Source organism: Macaca nemestrina, chromosome 11 (assembly GCF_043159975.1).
Source record: "Macaca nemestrina isolate mMacNem1 chromosome 11, mMacNem.hap1, whole genome shotgun sequence".
Lineage (NCBI taxonomy): Eukaryota > Metazoa > Chordata > Mammalia > Primates > Cercopithecidae > Macaca > Macaca nemestrina.
In genome coordinates this window covers 21733081-21751928 of record NC_092135.1, presented here as the reverse complement: position 1 = coordinate 21751928, position 18848 = coordinate 21733081, and the positions used below count along the sequence as shown (strand labels likewise).

General features: G+C 40.4%; 1 pseudogene; it reads right to left on the bottom strand.

Moving 5' to 3' along the window:
- Window positions 1-10574: 10574 nt before the first annotated feature.
- LOC105492642 (structural maintenance of chromosomes protein 4-like) lies at window positions 10575-13432 on the bottom strand (annotated as a pseudogene).
- Window positions 13433-18848: the final 5416 nt, after the last annotated feature.

The following is an 18848-nucleotide window of genomic DNA, read 5'->3' as shown; positions in this document are numbered from 1 at the left end:
ACTTAACATCATGTTCTCCAGATTCATCCACGTTGTAAAAAAATGACAGAATTTCCCCCTTTTCAAGGCTAACTAGCATTCCATTTTGTATATACATAACATTTTCTTTATAGATTCATCCACTGATAGATGCTTAGGTTGCTTCCATACCTTGGTAAATAATGCTGCAATAAACAGGGGAGTAGAAATATCCCTTCAACATATTGATTTCAGTTCCTTTGGATATATATCCAGAAGTGGGATCACTGAGTCATATAGCAATTCTCTTTTTAGTTTTGTGTGGAACCTCCATAACATTTTTCATTACGGTTGTACTGATTTACATTCCCACCAACAAGGTATGGTCCCCTTTTCTCTGAATCCTGTCCAACATTTATTATCTTTCGTTTCATTTAATAGAAGATACTCTAACAGGTGTGAGGTGATCTCTCATGTGATTTTCATTAGAATTTCCTTAATGATTACTGATGATGAGCCCTTTTCATGTACTTGTTGGCCATTTGTGTGTTTGCTTTTGAGAAATGTCTGTTCAGGTCCTTTGCCCATTTTTTTAACTGGGTTATTTGTTTTCTTGCTATTGGTTTGCGTTCCTTATACGTTTTAGGTATTAACCCCTTGTTGGATGTATGATTTCCAAGTATTTTCTCTCCTTCTGTGGGACCTATCACTTTCTCAAACTCGTATTTCCAACTATTCACTGAACTGACAATGTGGGTAGCCTATAAATGCCTGGAACTGAACATGTCTAAAGCCTCAGAAAAACTTTAGAAAGAGAAAGCATCTTTCTCCCTAGACTTCCTCCTTCTCTTTTGTTCCTTCTTTCTACTTAAAACTCTAATACATAATCTTTACGCTTTTTTATATGCTATTCCCTGTGCCAGGAATTCTCTTCTGTGTATTAACTATCAAGAAAAGTTCATCCTTAAATGATTAACACACATGTACCCTCTTTTGTAACAGCCTAGGGTGCAATGTAGTGCTCTGGAAAAATAACAGATTCAACTTTGAATCCTGGTTCCAGCATTTATTATGCAGTCATTCGACCTTGACCCCACTGAGCTGCCTTTCTTTGGCTGTAATATCTACCTCAGAGGGTCATAAGCTTCCACTGAGATGATATATATGGAGAGCCTAGCACAAAAACTGGCACCTAGCAGGTCTTTCATGAATATTCATCATCTTCCCCTCCCTCCCTACTCTGGGCTACCAGAACTTGTGTACCTGTTTGCTGCAGCCCCGGCTATGTGGTATTCTCATTCTAATCCTCTAGACAATGAGCTCTTCAATGAAAAAGCCCATACCCCAGCACCGTCAAATGTACTCAGTACATACTTATTAAACTGCAGTATGATTGGAGATAGCTCAGCACTCCATTCTAGGACTCAGGAGGACCTTGAGCCAGTGTCCCTGGGGAAATGATGTTCCATTAACAGAAAGAATGAAATCAAGGATGAACTCCTCTTAGGAACAATGTAAAGAATTCAAGGCAGGGCACGTTAAGTTTTAAAGAGCAGAAAGGGGCCGGGCGCGGTGGCTCAAGCCTGTAATCCCAGCACTTTGGGAGGCCGAGATGCGCGGATCACGAGGTCAGGAGATCCAGACCATCCTGGCTAACACGGTGAAACCCCGTCTCTACTAAGAAATACAAAAAAAAAAAAAAAAGCCGGGCGAGGTGGCAGCGCCTGTAGTCCCAGCTACTCGGGAGGCTGAGGCCGGAGAATGGCGTGAACCCGGGAGGCGGAGCTTGCAGTGAGCTGAGATCCGGCCACTGCACTCCAGCCTGGGCTACAGAGCGAGACTCCGTCTCAAAAAATAAATAAATAAATAAATAAATAAAGAGCAGAAAGAAGACACCCAGCAGGAAGTTGTGGCTGTGCCTGGGGTGGAGTGGGACACACATTCAAGGAAAAGGGGAAGGAACAAGTGACATCAGCAAAGAAAGAGGGTAGGGGGGGCAACATGAGAAGGTAGCAACAGAGAAATGGAAAAAGGAAATAATTTCATTAAGAAAGCAGAGGGTCTGTGGTGCCGAATAGAAAAGACAGGTTCCTAGAATAAGAACAGAAAACAGTTTCGATAGAAGCAAGAAGGAAAAAATAGTTTTGATAGAAGCAAGAAAATAAAACAGCTTGCAAGGGGTTAAGAAGTGTGTGGGTGACAGACTGAGGGAAAATCTCCAAGGTAACTAAATAATGGTCTAGCATCTGAATGTGTTCAAATGTGTGGCGTTTTCAACTCCTAAAGTATGATGCGAGAGCCCAGGTTTACTGCCTCCCAGTTGTCACTCGTCTACCATGCCATGCCACGTGCAAGTGTCTTTTTGTGTCCCCTTACTCTCCCCACCCCCACCCCATCACAGCTACAGGACTCTTAGCTACACATCGGCCAGCAGTCTCACTTGATGAGAATCTGATGGATTCCTGCCTCGCATTGTTGACAATTTCATCACTCAGAAGACTGAGGAAGCCCCCACGGGAGCGGCTTTACCTCAATTAATTTTAATCAACAGCCTGGCTTGAATAATGGAGTGGAAGTGATAGGAACTTGCGGGGGAAAGTGATGAAATTGTCTGTAATAGTCAAGAAAAAGAAAACTGGTCATAGTCAGAAACAATTCAAGCAGTTTAGAAAAGTAGATTTTTATGTTTGACTCTCCACCCTCCAGCCCCAAGGCATGGAGTTCCTAAATAGAAAACAAAGGATCCTGAACCTAGCGCTAATACATATTTTTTTAATTAATTACTTGGATAGACTCAGGCAACATAAAAGTTAGGATGGCAAAAAACAGGAGGAGAATCCCTCAGGACTGGATCAGGACCTCTTGATCACTCAACAGGCCATCAGGATGAATTGAAACTAATGAGATTAATTTTAATTAGAAAAATATAAAGATCTGTCTTAAGGTTAAAAAAAAGAACAGAAGAAATACAGTATGGAATAGGACAAAGATATTAAATAAATATAGGCTTTAAAAAAGTTATGAAGGAATGTTAAAATTGTTAAAGATAAGTACTTAACAACTGGAAACAATCTATAACCTCAACCAGAAGAAAACAGAATAGGAACTTAAAAAAAAAAAAAAAAAAAAAAAAAACAGAAAACAGGAAAGCTGAATAAAAGTACAAAATAGATGGCATAAGTGAGTCCAATTATATTAGGTTTTCAACAAATATAAATAAACTCACCTATTCACATTCAGAGTATCAAATAAGATTTTTTTAAAAATCAAGCTATATACTATATATGAGACACCCCTAAAACAAAATAATACTGAAAATAGAAAATAAAGGCAAAAGATATTCAGGAAATACCTTAGCAAAAAAAAATTCTAATATGGCAACATTTTTATAAGACAAAATAGACTTTAAGGTGAAAAGCATTATTAGGAACAAATAGGGCCACTACACATTAATCAAAAGAACTACTGAAGGAACAGATAAAAATCATCAAATTGCCTGCAGAAATCATCAAACTGCCTGCAGAAATGTGAGATGGAAGAGACTCACTTTAATAGCAGTTCATGTGAAAATGATGATGTTTTGCTTTCAGAAGTTTCCTAATGGCCAGGGAGTTAACATGGTCACCTCCAAAAGTCACTGCAATCTTTGCTAACATTAATAGTGTGCAGAACTGTGCACGGTAAGATCCACTTTCTCTGCACTGTCAAAATTTATCTGGAGTGGAGTGCTCAGATCTGGGTATGTCAAGTTGAGATAGACATTGTCATACTGGAGAATTTCCAGCAGAGATTGACCAGGATGAAAAAGCATTACCTAAGAAACAGTTGAAGGAGAGGAGATATCAGGAGAGGAGATATACAGGGAAAGTATAGAGATACATGTCAACTAAAAGTGAGCACAGTAGCAAGTGATGGAGCCAAGACTTAAACAAAGCAGATCTCACTGCAGACAGACTCCAACCATTCTGACCTACTCCATCTTGCGTTGCCTCTCTATAAAAATACCAGAAGAAAATATAAGAAATAGTTTTTATGATAGTGAAAAAGACTTTCCTAACCATAACACGAAGATCACTGCTATAAATAAAAAAAAAAAGAGGACTTTTTAAAAAAGGTAAATTTTTGAAAGTTTGCATAAAGATACAATAAGCAAAGATTAAAAAATAAACAACAGAGTGACAACAAAAGAATGCTGATGAGGATGCAGAGAAACTGGAGTTCTCATACCCAGCTGGCCGGAGTGGAAAATGAAAAATAGTTTCACAATTTTTATAAACTAAACCTTCGATAGCCATCCAACCACTGAATAACTGCATTCTCAGGCATTTATGCTGGAGAAATTTAGACTTATGTTCACACAAACACCTGCACATAAGTGTTTATAGCAGCCTTATTTGTAATAGCCAAAAACTAGAGACAGTCCAGATGTCCTTCAATGAATAAACGCTTAAACAATTTAACAAATTGTGGTATATCCACAGGACATCATTCATGTTGTGTGTATCAATCGTTTGAAAAAAGTCAATCCCCAAAGGTTACTTAATGTATTAGTCTATTTATATACTAAGTAGCCTTTATTAGTCTATTTATATACTAAGTAGCCTTTGATTACTACCTGTGATTCCATTTTTGAAATGACAAAATTTTAGAAATGGAGAAAAATTAGTGGTTTCTGGAGTTGGTAGGGGGTTGGGAGGATGTGGAAGGGAGGTGGGTGCAGTTTTAAAAGGGCAACACGAGGGATCCTTGTGTTGATGAAGCTGTTCAGTATATTGACTATGGTGGTGGACACATTAACCTATACATTTGATAAAATTGTACAGAACTATCAAAAAGACAGACGATTACAAATTTTGGCCAGGTTGTAGAAAAACTGGAACCCTGAAACATTGCTAGTAAAACTGTAAAATGGTGCTACCACTCTGGAAAACAGTTTAAAGGTTATTTAATGTTAACACAGACCAACAATTGCACTCATGGGTATACACAGAAGTGAAATGAAAACATATATCCACACAAAAACTTTCACATCAAGTTTCCACAGTTTTTATAGCAGCATATCTATAACACTACCAAAGAGAAAATAACCCAAATGTCATCATCCAACGAATGGATAAAGTGTCCATACCATAAAATATTATCTACAATTAAGAAGAATGAGGTACTGATACTTGCTACAACATGGATGAACCTTGAAAACATTATACTAAGGGAAAGAAACCAATTGCAAAAGACCACATATTATATCATTCAGTTTATATGAAATGTTCACAATACGCAAATCCTTAGAGAAAGAAAGTAGATTACTGGTTGCCTAGGGCTAGAGGGAGGAATAGAGAGTCACTGCTATGGGTAGGGTTTCCCCTTTGAGGTAATGAAGACGTTCTAGAGTTAGATAGTAGTAAAAGCTGGATAATTCTGTGAATATACTAAAAGCCATTGAACTCTGAATTGGTGAATTTTATATTTTGTGAATTATATCCCAGTAAAAATGTGAATAAATTGTATATAACTAAACACACACACACACACGAGTACAAGTAAAACCAAGGAATTCTGAATGGGATAAGTGAATTGTATCAATGTCAGCATCTCAGTTGTGATACCATATGACTATTTTGCAAAATATTACTGTTGTGGGGAACTATGTAAAATGTATACAATATTTCTCTATATTATTCCTTACAACTGCATGTGAATCTAAGAAGCCACTGCAAAAAAATTCACATTCACCATATGTAAAGCCCAACACTCGCCAATCAGTGCTAGAGAAACAATACTACCTTCTGCTTCTTTCTGCCATCCATTCATTTATGTGTAGCAGTCTAAATTAGAAACCTGCTGGCAAAGGATTCTGGGAAATGGCGTCCTAGGCTTCCAGCATCTCTGATACAGGAAATCATAGAAGGGAAGAGGGATGAATGCCCACGTATTATATATAAAAAGTATTTAAATATATATCTGAATTTACATATACAGGAATATAAATTTATATACACTTATACAGCAATTCACATACTATTTAAATTTATAAATACATATGTATACATACATACATATGTGTTTGTGCGTATATTCTAAACTCATGGCGTAATGTTTAAATCTGTGTCTAAAATTGCATATACAATACTTTAGCCTGTGTTTCCCCGCAAAGTAACATCTGCAACAAAGTTTGAGGCGTGGGTCGTTTATTCGGGATGATGATTCCAGGAAGTAAGAGTGGAGGAATAAGAGGACTGAACAGAGAAGGAGAGAGAAAATCGAAAGATGAATCACACCACTGACCACTATTGGGAGAAACTGATTGTTCCATCTCTTTCTGAGATGCCCAAGGAACAAAAGGTCACTTCTCTTTGGTCAAAGGTTTAGATTGCACATGTTGAGCAGATCCCTTAGACACATCACATTGACACCATTAGGTCAGAGAAGCAAGAGGTACAATGGTCTTCCCCAAGGTGAGGTGCTGTTGGCTGATGCCTGTGGGAAACTGGTAGAAGCCTTCATAATATGGGGTGATGATGAGAGGGTTTGAAGCCATGCACAAGAGGTATCTGATTAATACAGGATGATCCCAATTACGTGAAACACATTATTGGACTGACAAAAAGTCTGAAAGGAAATTTAGCAATATGTTAGGGGTAGGTTATAGAATTATAGATAATTTTTGTTTCTTTAACATGTTCTTGTACTTTGAAGTTTTCCACAATAAGTATAGGTTGTTTCTGTAGTCATGAAATGCAACTGAAATTACATTTAAGGAGCTAAGCTCTATGGTTTGAGGATGAAAGTTGATACAAAGACCAGAGGATTTGGATATAGGATTCTTCTACTGGATGGGAAAAGGGACCAAATGACCTCTCAGATCACAGGCTAGGATTCTATGAAAATCAATTTGGCAGAAACGCCCAGAGGAGTACCAGGCAAAAAATAGGCCCTTGACTCACATTTGTCAAAGGAATGAATGTGTGTACTGTGGCAGCACAGACAGAGTTGGAAAACTTTCTGCTAGGAGCTCACAGTGTCTTAGAGAAAACAAACAAACAAAAAAGGAAACTTAAAAAGATAAAGTTACCATAGATGAAGTTACCATATGACCCAACGATTCTACTCCTAGGTATATCCTCAGGAGAAATGAGAACATATATCCACACAAAAACTTGCACACCCACAACAACACTATTCACAAAAGCTAAATATGGAAACAATCCAAATTGTTCATCAGTTGACAAATGGATAAACAAATTGTGGTATATCTAAATAACAGAATGTTACTCAACCATAAAAAGAAGTGACATACTGATATATGCCACAACTGGACAAACTTTGAAAATATGGTAAGTAAAAGAAACTAGATGCAAAAGTCAACATACTGCACTATTCTATTTACGTGAAATGTCCAGAAGAGAGAAATCCAGAGGAAAAAAAAAAAGATTAGTGGATGCCAAGGGTTGCAGAGAGGAAGGAATAGGGAGTGCTTACTTCATAGATATGAAGTTTATTTGTGGGTAGTGAAAAGTTTGGGGCATTAAATAGTGGTAATGGTTGCACAACATTGTAAATATCTAAAAATCACTGAATTGTCCACTTTAAAATGGTGAATTTTGTCTTATTGGAATTTTATTCCAATCAAAAATGATAATAAATAGTTTAAGGGAACATATAGTGTGTGGCAAATAATGTATTAGAGTCTAGGGGAGAGTGAGAGAGATCATATAGGTATGGGGACATCGGGATGTCTGCACGGAGCGGGTAGGAGCTTGGTACTTCGAAGAAGCGGGATAATAGACATTTCAAAAGATGCTCAATAAGTGCTTGTGGAATTGAATTCAGCTATAAGTACTGCAGGAAGAGGTATCCACTAAGGCATTAAGACAGCAAGGGGCAGGATGAGTCCTGTAGATAGTCATCCTCATGGATACAGAAGATTTTAACAGTGGAGGAAGGGTGGCAGATAAGGCAGAAGAAAAAAATCATCATTCATATAAACATTTTTAGAACAAAAAATCTGGCCCAGATTAATGTTTTTTCCAATTTCAACTGGTTTTTTTTTTCACTTCTAATTATAGAAATAATGTAAAATAAGGCACTCTGGTATAATGACTTAAAGGTTCTGCACCGGTCGGACAGCCAGGCTGCAGAAAATATAATCCCAGAGTTTCACTGACTTACAACAGCAACAGTTGATTTTTCACACCCTCTGCATGCCCGCCATGGGTGGGCTGCTGCTGTACTCTATGTGTTCTTCACTCTGGGACTCAGGTTACCTGGGCAGCCTCTACCTGGAATTGTCATCATGGCGGAGAACAAGGCAAACTACGTACTCATCTTCAAGCTTCTGTTCAGAAAAGGCAACCCCTCCACTCTCCTCTCACTGGTTAAAGTTGGCCACAGACCCACACCCAAAGTCAATAAAACAAGGAAGGGTCATTAAACATGGGTGACTGGAAAAAACTATTTACCACAGGTTCCAACCCTGTCCCTGCTACTTAATAGCTTTTAGTAAAGTTGCTTATATTCTCTGAGCCTCAAAATCTTCATCTATTAAATGGGGATGATTACTACTATGCTATGAAATTATGATGAGGATTAAATGAGATCGTGTCAGTAAAACACTTGGTGCAATGCCAGGCACATAGTAGTTACTCAATAAAATACACTGCTCCAAGAGATGATAAGCTCCTCATGGGCAAGCACTTTTTACCCATTGTTTACCCTAGCACAGCACCTAGCTCACTGTAAATATTTCAATAGATGCTTGGCAGAAGAGTGAATAAATGAATATGACTGTATGCTCATTTTTGTAAAATTAAGAGTACATAAGAAAGTATTTTTAAAAAATAAACTTACTCTTTTTAATTAATGGTCAATGAATGGGGAAGTAGGCCCTCCTCTTCCTTATCACTGACGAGCAAGTTATAGCTCCTTTTTAATTCACAGCCTTTCTTGCCCCAGCTCACATCTGATGCAGAAATCAAGGCTGAAATGCGCACTCTAGATGTCTTTTGGAGGATTGAGCACTGTCTGAAGAATGTTTCTAGCTCAGCAGGGACCTGGCAATAAACTATCCTTATGGATCTTGGTGTCCAGATGGGGCACTGGATTGTGTGGGAGTCCCCAGAAGGTGAAGACAAGAGACAGGAAATAGAAATTACTGCCTGGCCTGAGGCCCTTCCTGGGATGGGGTCTCCAAAGAATAGAACCTTCTTCTGCCAGAATTCCGTCTGCTATAATAATCTTTGCCAGGGTTCCACATACCATCATCAATGCAGGATAACAGTGAGATTACTTTTGAGATTTTAAAAAGTTTTACTTAAAAGCCTATAATTTTAGTTTATACCAGTAGATATGAGAAAGAGAAAATGCAAGTAAAAATCACAACTAAACCTCACCTTAACTAAATGCAAAATCACATTTACTTTTCATAGTCTTCTTTCAAATGTATGAATTGTACAGTACATTTATATTGTAAAAATTTTTATTACTTGTAGACCTTCTGATTGGCATGGTCCATTATTACAACTGTTTACTACAGGTAAGAGAATGTGCCCACCAGGCACACACACATGCCCATGTGCTCACACATATTCACACGTACTCATTACCCATGTTACATGTATGAGACGAAATATAATGGCTGTATAAGAAATAAAAATCTTTGTTCTTTGCAGACTAACTGGTAGAAGCCATAGGGAAACATTTTTTGGTTAAATGGGAGGGAGACTTTTCAAACAGATGGTCTTTAAAGCCCCTGAACGCTGAGATGTGATGACATTGGTAATAGCCTGATTTAACTTGAGGAGCCCACCTGGTAATTCTTCCATTGTATTTAGGGTTCTTTCTGTTCTCTGTGGGTCTGACAACAAATGCTTATGGACACCTATGCTCTGTTGTCGCTCTGTGAAGACTTATGAGGGACACTTGGGCCAGGACCATAGCCCCTCCCTCTGAAGGGTTTGGCTTCTACCTGGGCAAATGATGGACAGCCATGGGAAGCCCAGTGAGGCGGCCTGCAATGACACACAAGCTCACAGCATTACAAGGAGGGAGGTTACTGGCAAGTAAGTGCCGCAGACGATTAGTGCTGTGGAAATTCAGTAGAGGGATGGATGAATATACCAAAATTCAGTGTGGCTGCTTCCTAACAAATTTAGATTAAATATGCTATCAGGAAAACAGTTTTCCAGTTCCCTCAGACAGAAGTTTCAGAAAAATCTCTACCCCACTCTCAAGTCCCCAACTGCACCCCATACCAACACCTCATACACATACACAGGTGTGCGCGCACACACACACACACACACACAATCGTTGTGCAGGGAAGAGTTTTCAAAGTATGGCTCCTGAACAGTTAATCCATACCACTTTTGTGTTTCTGTCCACTTTTGTCCCCTTTGGTCTGATCACCTGTTCATTACTCAAAGTCAAATGCTTCTTTAGAGGGCTTTAGAATGCACTTGGACAGTCAAACACTGCATCTGATCCTCATGTAGAATACAGGCAAGATATGAGAGAGATCTAAAGGGTTTCTTCCCAGTTTAAAAATGTGTATTCCATATAACTCATAATCCCTTACAAATAGGAAATGAGTAATACAATATACCAAATCTATGCCAATTCTATTTGAAGAATAAACAAGTACAACAAAGTCCTTTAGATGCAGTTTCTTCTGGGTTTACTGGAACACTTTTGTTATATTATAGATTTTGTAAATTCCACTTAGTCTATCTGAAATCTCAAACATATTAATATTTCAAAGAGAAATTATTATGAACTGGGTATTTCTGTTTGTTCCTATTTATAAAATGCAACAGTGGACACATTTTTTAAATCAAGGGCTGCATCAACCTTGTCCCTGAAGTAAAAGGGAGTGGGTTTGTAGAGGGGAAGAGCTAATACTAAAGCCAAGGCTGAGGATGATGGCTCACACCTGTAATCCCAGCACTCTGGGAGGCCAAGGCAGGCGGATCACTTGAGGTCAGGAGGTTGAGACCAGCTTGGCCAACATGGTGAAACCCCATCTCTACTAAAAATACAAAAATTAGCCAGGCATGGTAGGTACCTGTAATCCCAGCTACTCAGGAGGCTAAGGCAGGAGAATTGCTTGAACCCAGGAGGCAGAGGTTGCAGTGAGCCAAGATTGCGCCATTGCACTCCAACCTGGGCCACAGAGCGAGACTGTTTCAAATAAAATAAGAAATAAACAAACAAATAAATAAAAACAAAGCCAATGAACGAAGCATTTTCTCTCTTCCTGAAAGGCTGAAGATGTTCTTCCAACTTTTCATAAGTAGTCAAACACTGAACATGATTCCTTCAGAGAAAGGACTGAGGTTCCTACAAGCTCCAGTTTGGCATCCCCTCCCAAAGCAAGCACTTGGTAATTCTCCTTTAATGTATTCAGTACTACATAAAAACCAGCCATAAATTCATTGATTTGTTTCTGAAGCTCTTCATATGTCTGTCTAAAACTATCCCTTTCAAGAGTTTTGAACATGGAGGATTCTGAACAGATGGAAGACATACGATTGCTCTTTCAATATTTTAAAGGTAAAAGTAGTCTTGTCATACCTGACCTCAAAAGGCAGACACTAGGGTGATAACATTTGGCTCAACTGACACAGGTCTTTGAACAGCCAGTGAAGCCCAGTAGTGGCAGAAGCTGTCTTAGGGAGTAGTGACCTAAGTATTCAAACTCAGGCCCAGCAAATGCCCAGCAAGGATCACCTAGGAGCCTGGCCGGCAGGCTTTGCAAGCCTCTTGCACACCTGAGAGTCCCTTCTATGAGATCCCAGGAATACTTTGTCAAGGAAGAGGGACTGGAGCTGGGTTGTGACCATCAAAGAGTAGGTAGGAATGAATGGACAAATTCCCGGGACAAAGGCATGAGAAAGAGCATAGCGGTCAAGTCCATATGGAGAATGGAGGGACTTAGCCTTGTATCTAAATGAGAGCCTTCAGAGGGGTGGTGACTAAGACATAAGAGGGAGATATTAGTTTGGGATTCAGTTTTAGATGCCCTTGAATGCTGTGAGAAAAATAATGAATTTTGTCTTCAGGGCACTTGGTTACAAACTGGTAGCCAATTTATGCTTTATTACTTAAATTGCCCAGTGTTCCAAAGGCATTTTGTCCCCACATAAGCAGTTTAGAGCCTAGTGTCTTCAACAGACTTCACATATTTATATTACTTGCCTGCCACTGTTACTGCTGCTACAGATGATAATAAATCACGGAAGATGTTAAGGTGGGAAAGTGGAATGAGCTGTATCTTGGGGAAGTCAGTACAGCAGTAACGTGCAGCTAAGGTTTGAGGCAAGAGAGTCCAGAAGGTTTTTCCACTGCAATAGTCCAGGCACTGAACACTTAGGACTAAACCTGAAAAGCGATAGTGGGAGAGGAAATGGAAATATAGATGCAAGACAGGTCTGCAGGAAGTGGTGGCCAGACAAGAGGAACACCCAAAGGGGGAATGTCTGTATTATGTTCCAGTCTCCTTTCAGCCAAGACAAGCTGTGTGACTTTGGGCAAGCTACCTAACAGCTCTAGCTTTATTTTCCTAAGATATATAATGGGGATAAAATTATCTATTCTGCCATATTGTTTTAAGAATTTGCAATAGTTTATATAAATCTACAAAAAAGTTCCTAGCACAGGGCCTGCCATACAAAGAGCATTCATAAAAGATTTAAATTTTTTTATGCTTGTTAAAATCAAATTGTATAATTTTGTGTATGTGTAGGGCGCATTAACTAACTGCAAGTAGGATAAGTCAAAGATTTCTAATTATTTCTAGTAAAAATTTGAGAGGTATATTTGAGGAAAAGACAAGTAGTTAAATTTTAAATGTTTTTAGGCTGAAAAATAATGCCTTACAGGACATATCCAAGTAAAATTTTCTAGCTGGAAATTGACAATATGTATAGGGAGATGGGAAAAAGTTGGGCTGAAGCTTCAGATTAATTAGGGAGGTTTGGGCTGCAAGTAACAAAATACTCAAATTCAACTGGCTTAAATAAACGATTAAAAAAATGTATTAGCTCCCATAATGGAAATTCAGTCTGGTATTACTTACTTCAAAAGCTCTCTAGTGGCCTGAGGGATCCAGGCCCTTACCATCTTCCCCTCAGCAACCTAAACACATTGGCTTATCTCCAGGCCTGCTGCCTTCTTAGTCACAGCATGGCTGCAAGCATTTCAGGAGTCACATCAAGGCATGACAAAGAAGAAATATTTACCAGACACCCCCCAGTGTATTTCCCCTCTCTTCTACTTGGCTAGATTTGGGATAAAATCTCCTCCTTAAATCAGTCATTGGCAAGAAGAACTGGACTCCTAAGTTTGGCTTAAATTAATCAAGATTTACCCCCTGGGCCAAGAGGAGAAGTGGACACTCAAGAGGAAGAATAAGAATGGCTGCTGGGTAGGGCATCTCACCACCTTGCATCTCTGGCTGAGTCTTGGGGTCCAAGGCCATGGCTCTTGATGAGCCGTTTTCACTGTCACACAACTCCTGCTGAAGAGAGCTTTCTTCTAGCTGCTGGCCCCTCCCCCTGCTGTCTAGAACCTGGGTTGCCAAGTCCTTCCAGGTGAGACAGCTGACCCTCAGCTCCTCCAGGCACCCAGATTGAAGTCATTACCTGAACTAATTCATGAACTAATTCAGTAGAGCAAAGTAATAAGTGGTAGCAGTTTCTCACTTCCTTACCACCAACTGCAGCAAACCCTGCTCTGGCAAAGTTTCTGTAAAAATTGAGATGAATTAGATTAGTGATGAGGACTCCCTGACTCCCCCCAACTGATGCACACAGCAGGTAGGAGACTGGATTGGCTGGTGGCCGGAAGATGGTGGCAAAAGGTGGCTAGGAGATGGTGGAAGGTTGTCTGGTTGCCAAGAGGAGAGTAAAGCCTAGTACTAGAAGAGCATAAGCACTTTGTCTCATTGATACCATGACAAACTCACTTTCAATCAAGCAAACCATTCTTCCTCTTTTCTGACGTCTTCCTAGTTTATTGATTGACTGGAGGTGACATCTGAGCCTTGGAAAATACAGCTGGCCACCTGCAGTTCTCTGGATGGAGCAAAGGGGAAAAGACCAGGTTAACTAGGGCCTCTCACCTCATTTTCACTGAACAGGAAACTCATAACAAGTCAATCTAAAAATGTCCACAGGAAGCAAGCATTAACTCACCTCCCTGTGTCTTGCAAGGCCTAAATCTAAGTCATCCTGGAATGATAACATTCTCTTATATCTTTCACGAAAATGCCACAAAATGTCTCTGGACACCTTTGGTAACAAACACACTACTAGGCAGACAATTTGCTTTAAAAGTTTAGCCTACCGGCCCTGAAACTTTTTTACAAGTGTGTTCCCCAAGGACATTTTTCATAATTCTCTGCCCTGGGTTAAGCCCACATTTTAAAAGCATTATAAACAGTTTTTCCAGCAACAATTACCTTCCTCTCCCATCATGTATTATGAATAATTACATTCAACTGCGTTTACAGTAAAAATCGCCAATAGCCATAGTATAATTCCCATTTTTAAATTTTCCACATTTTTAAAACTTTACTTGAAGTGTTACGTAATATACTACAGAAAGCACACATACCAAAAAACGTATTGCTCAATTCGTCCTCACAAACCAAATATACCCACATAACCAGCACCCAGATCAAGAAACAGACCATCATCAGCACCTTGGATTACCAGCACCCTCAACTTCCCTGTTGGTCACTACACACCATGCTCCCATAAGGATAATCCCATCCTGATTTCCAACAGTATAGATTTCCCAGTCTCGGGACTTTGTGTAAATTATTCTTACAGTATACATTCTTTATGTCTAGCTACTTTCACTCACCATCACTAAGATCTATGTTACACATAGTTAAAGATTATTCATTCTCAGTGCTTAGCTCATATTCTACTACATAAGTATACTACAATTTATCAGTTCTACTGTTGATGGGCATTTGGATAATTTCCCTGTGTTGTCCATTTCCAAGTGCACTGCTTTGAACATTTTGGTTCATATCTTTTGGGGAATATATGTAAGTATTTCTGTATCTAGTACCCATACCTAGTAGAGGAATTGCTGAGCCCTGGGATATGTGCATATTCACCTTTAGTAGATAGATTCTGCCAATCTGCTGAAGTGGCTCCATTAGACATTAGACATTTTTGAAATGTGAAAAATAGCTTATGGACCCAACAACTGCCTTTCTGGGTCCCTGAGAGGTCTAAGGACATCTGTCAAGAACTTCTACTTAAAAAGAACCTACTGTCTTGTTCTGTCCCCAGTGAAAATAGGTAGGATTTACTATTCCTCATAAAATGCACTTCAGTTATTTTGGAACTATGATGAAATTCACTGTGGTGTAAATTTCTGTGTCAACTTGACTGGGCTAAGGGATACCCACATGGCTGATGCAACACATCTGGGTGTGTCTGTGAGGATATTTCTGGAAGAGAATAATGCTTGAATTTGTAGACTGAAAAAGATCTACCCAATGTGGGCAGATTGTGTGCCCACTAATGTGGGCAGTTGTCATCTAATCCACTGAGGGGGCTCAGATAGGAAAAACAAAACAAAACAAAAACAAACAAACAAACAAAAAACAGAGGAAAGGTGAACCCTCCCTCTCCCTTCTTGAGCTGGGACATCCATCTTCTCCTGCTTCAGATGTCAGATCTCCTGGGTTTGGGACCATTAGTCGCAGAATGGAAATTACACCACTGGCTCCTGGTCCCCAGGCATTTGAATTCACACTGAATTATATCACTGACTTTTCTGGTTCTCCAGCTTGCAGATGGCAGATCATGGGACTTCTTGGCCTCCATAAACATGTGAGCCAGTTCCTGTAATGAATCTCCATAGCCAGGTGGAGGCGGAGGCAGAGGCGGAGGCAGAGGCGGAGGCAGAGGCGGAGGCAGAGGCGGTGGCAGAGCGGAGGCGGAGGCGGAGGCAGAGGCAGAGGCAGAGGCAGAGGCAGAGGCAGAGGCGGTGGTAGAGGCGGTAGAGGTGGAGATAGAGATAGAGATACCCTATTGGTTCTGTTTCTCTGGAGAACCCTAACTAATACATCCTCTCTCACCCTTGTTACCCCTGGGCTATAAAATCTTTCCTCCCATGTAATGTCCAGACAAGGGCTTCATTTTCAGCTGAGGCCTTTCTGTGTGATAAAAATGCTGAGTCTCAGAGTGTTAATGTGGTCACAGGTAGTGGGCTCCAGGGGAGCTCTACAACTATGTCCCTTGTAATGCATAACCCCTGCCTTCAGTATCAGGTAGGAAGGAAGTCAGAGAGGGGCCAGAAAGGCACCCATTTTAGAGGCAGACAGGCCTGGGTGTGCACACTGATTTGACCACTCTCTGGTGTGAACCTGATGTACACCTGGGACATGTGACCAACAAGGACATTCGTCTGGCTCCATGAGATTATGATGAACACTGCTTTTCTAAACCCAGTGCCTTATCGGTGTTAGTTGAAAGAGGCAATTAGAATAAAATCTAAATTTCTTACCTTGCCTATAATGTGCCACCTGAGCAGACTTTCTAGTGACCTCAGCTCCTTCCACTCCATCCTTTGCTCACATTGCTCTAGGCACACAGCTCTTTCCCCAAACACAACCATGGCAAGTTTCAGCGTGTTTGCGCTGCTCTTCCATTGGCACTAGTTGCTCTTTTCCTTCATGGGCTGCTTCTTCCTCATGCTTCAGGTCTCAGCTTCAATGTCACCTCCTTGGAATAATGTCCTTTCCTAACCAGCCCTAAAGACAGCCCTCCACCACCTTCTCTAACTCATTAACCTATTTAATGTTCTTTATGGTATATATCATATGTCTATTGCCTTCCCACAACTAGAATGAAAGAGCCACAAGAAAAATGACCATGTTAATTATTCATTGCTATGTTCCCAGCATCTAGAATAGTCCCTGTCACATAGTAGGTGGCCAATAAATGTTGGAGGAATGAATAATTGAAGTCTCAGTGAAGGAGTGTGCTGGTCCAGATTCAGCTGCCACTGATTGCCTTTGAATGGGGGGAAAAAAGGTTCCACCTAGCATAGTTCAACAGTCTCCCTTTCTTGAGCCCAGGGTCACCATTTTTGCTGGCCCTAAAGAGACTCACCCATCTGACAATCTGGCATTTCTCTTACCTCATTTCAACAAATCAATGTTGTGAACTTTCTATTCCAAACAAACTTGCATTAATGATTTGCAGTGAACCACCAATACACCAAGAAGACTGTTTAACTTGTCAAAAACAAGAATCGTCAGCTGCTGGAAATGCAAACCTGACACTTGCAGGCTCTGTAAGGCTGAGATTCCATCCCTCCCAGTTCCTCCAGTTCTTGGAGCCAAGACGAGATCAATGGGGAAGCTGCCCAGCAGGGCAGACCTCACACATCACAGGACACCGCTTCTGTCAAACTTGGCAAAGCCAAGGAGCCATCGTCTGCTAATTGTGCCACGTGGCCACAGGCTAGCAGCCTTTAGTGACTTCCATAGCTTTGCCAGGAAGAAGGCCTTTATTTGTTGGAAATTCTCAGATGTTAAAATAATATGTCACAGTGGTTTTTTTCTTTTCCTGGAAAATATGAATTTCACAAGTATCAACTAATATGTTTTTGCTTTGCTTACTGCGGCGCTGGTCGATATGTGTAAGAGTTCCAGATTCAATGAAAAATAATAAGATGAAGATGTGGGAAGATGTTGAGAAGCTACAAATGTTCTTCATACCGGACACTTCAATACATAGGTTTCATCTGACAGAAAATCAACCAAGATGATATAATCAAATCTCACAGACCAGAGATTTTTTTTTTTAAGTTGGCCTTACCCAGTCCCTTTAAGTTGATACAAAAATAGGGCCCTAATACCCTCTCATTTTTCACAGCTTTGATCCTAAACCACCTACTCCAACCTATCTGTAAACCAGAGTCTAAATCCCCCCTGACCCCACAGGCTTCTGGTGAGACTTTTCCATCAGAACATAACCTTGCCTCCCCTCTTGACTAAGCTTGGATTCTCCCTTTAACTCCACTGTCATAAACTCTCCCTGGTAATACAGGTCTCTAATACCTAACAATCCCACTGTGTTCACCTCAGTTCCAGGGTAGGAGCCCAAGCAGACCAGGAGTTATCTGTGCCCACACTCCCATTCCAGACCAAATGGTGAAGTGCGTGACATGGGTCACTGTAGTGGTGAGGTCAGGCTGCATGTAGCAATGACCATGGGGAACAAAGAAACACTTGGCTGACATGTTTGCTCAGGGTCTGCATTAGTTTGCTAGGGCTGCCATAACAAAGTGCCAGCAGAACTTTCCTCAGGGTTCTGGAAGCTAGAAGTCTGGAATCAAGCTGTCCCTAGGATCGGTTCCTTCTGAGGCCTCCCTCCTTGTCTGCAGATGGCCACCTTCTCACCGTGTCCTCACATGTGCTTTCTTCTGTGTGTGTCTGTGTCCTAATCTCCTCCTCTTATAACGACACCAGTCACATTGTATTAGACCTAATGACCTCATTTTAATGTAATCACCTCTTTAATGAGAGTCTATATTCAAATACAGTTATATTTTGAGGCACTGGGGGGTTAAGGACCCCAACATATGAATTTTTCAGGATGACAGAAACTCATAGAGACTGTACTCCATGGCTAGGATCTATGTGTTGGCTTCTGCTTCCAAGACTCCCAATAGAATAGATGGAAAGCTGGCCCTGTAGGAGGAACAGCACAGGTATCAAGAGAGAAGCCCAGGTGAGGAAAGCTTCACCTATAGCAGAGCTTCAGTGTAGGTGGGCAGCTCAGTTCCTTTCAAAGAAGAAGACGGAGCACACCAGAGCCAAAAGGAGAACCAGGCCAAACTTGTGGTCAGCTGGTAGGAGATCA